Source organism: Theropithecus gelada, unplaced genomic scaffold, assembly GCF_003255815.1.
Source record: "Theropithecus gelada isolate Dixy unplaced genomic scaffold, Tgel_1.0 HiC_scaffold_3476, whole genome shotgun sequence".
In the NCBI taxonomy this organism is placed as follows: Eukaryota; Metazoa; Chordata; class Mammalia; order Primates; family Cercopithecidae; genus Theropithecus; species Theropithecus gelada.
Genome location: NW_020259988.1, coordinates 285 through 2,125, shown reverse-complemented (window position 1 = coordinate 2,125; position 1,841 = coordinate 285). Strand labels below are relative to the sequence as shown.

General features: G+C 49.0%; 1 pseudogene; it reads left to right on the top strand.

Moving 5' to 3' along the window:
• The first annotated feature begins 858 nt into the window (after positions 1 to 858).
• Positions 859 to 1,501, top strand: LOC112617703 (annotated as a pseudogene).
• Positions 1,502 to 1,841: the final 340 nt, after the last annotated feature.

The window sequence follows — 1,841 nt, the reverse complement described above, 5'->3', positions numbered from 1 at the left end:
TTTTAATAGAGACAGGATTTCACCATGTTAGCCAGAATGGTCTCCATTTCCTGACCTCGTGATCCACCCGCATCAAGCTCCCAAAGTGCTGGGATCACAGGCGTGAACCACCGCACCCAGCACAAAAGCTTTGTGTTTTTACAGATATTAGACTTGTTTCTTGTTTAAGAAAAAAAAAAAATCGTAACAAGAACATAAGAGAATAAAACAAATGTTTTTCCAAAAAAGAGAAATCATTGTGATTATCTTATCTTATTGGAATGTTGGATAATATAGTGTGCTTCATTAACCATCAAGCATGCTATAGATTTTCCATTTTTATAGGCTCTGTATCTCAGTTAAGGTAATACTGGTAATTTTTGTACTGTATTTGAAGATGATAAATACAGACCAAAATCAAAGACGTTGCATAGAAGCTGGATAATGAAGACAGCTCTGGAGGAACACATACACACAGACACACACATATATAAAGTATACACACATTTTTTTAAAAAGTTTTAAAGCTTTTAAAACAAAAGCCGGCCCCTTCCCTCTCCCAGATTGGGCGGCCCCTTCCCTCTCTCAGAGTGGGTGGGGACAGTGGTTGCATGGGCAGCTTTCCTTGTGAGCCACAGGTCCCTCTGGACACATTGCTGCCTGCTGCCTGGCCACGCCCCAATTCCCTTTCATCTTTCTAATTGACCAATGGGCTTGGAGCATTAAGGCCACGCCCCTTTTCTGCATTCTACTGGAGCCCTGGTTACGCCTTCTCTGGTTCAGTCACTCAGCTGCCTGGTAGGTGACTGGAGGCGTTGATCAGTGCTCGCTGGGATTTTGCTGACGTGGCCCCAATCAAGCTTCCCTTCCCACCCTACGATGGCAGAAGAAACTCGACAGAGTAAACTGGCCTTAGCCAAGAGAAAGGTAAAAATGCACCAGGTCATAGCCCCCCAACCCAGCCACAGATCCCCTCTGACGACAAGACCACTACCAGAGTCCATATCACTCCTGAGGCACACCAAACTGGGCCCCCCAACCCCGGCACCTCTGGGCTCCCCCCACCAAAGTCTTGTCAATCAGCCCTGCCCCTTCAGCAAGAAGCCCAGTCCCTGCCCTCACCAATCACCCCACGGTGACTTTGGGTGTGTGACTACTGGGGCTTCCCACTCCATTACTGGGCTCTCACCTCCTGCCTACCCAAACTTGACCTCCCTGGGTTCTTTGGGCTCACGTTTCCAAGCACCTGGATCCCCCAGCCCTAGGCCCCACCCTTGCCAGTTGTCCATGGGTGACTTTGGGCTGGTGATTTCTGGGGCTCCCTACTGCAGACTCTGTCCTCCCCTCCTGCTGCCTCAAGGTCAAACTCCCTGGGCTCTTTGTGCTGGTGTCTGCAAGGACCTGGGTCCCAACCCTGTGTTTCCCTCCCCCATAGTGGAGTGGGACTCAGACATTGCGCTGATGTGCCCCCACCCCCAACCAGGAGGAGTGGAATGTAGTGATGTCACAATCCGCCTACTAACTGTCATTACTGGAAGACCAGCCTTTGATCTTATGACCCAGTCCCCTAAGTGTTGTCACCCCATTTCTTGTTCCTCTGGTCACAGCACAAATTTGCAGCTGGAAGGGGAATGGAGACTATGGGATCTAGAAGCAAGCGATTTCAGGCTGCCTCACTCCCTTAACATAGACATTGACAGGGGGAAAAGCCTACACTTCCCCCGTGAGCTCAAAACATTGACAGTATCTCTGGGTGGCGATGGGAGAATGGGTTTGGTTTGGTTTTCTCCCAGGCGTCTACTTTCCAGAGAGATTTTAACATTTTTTTTCTGAGTTCTCCACCTCATATTCTAATTCTCCAT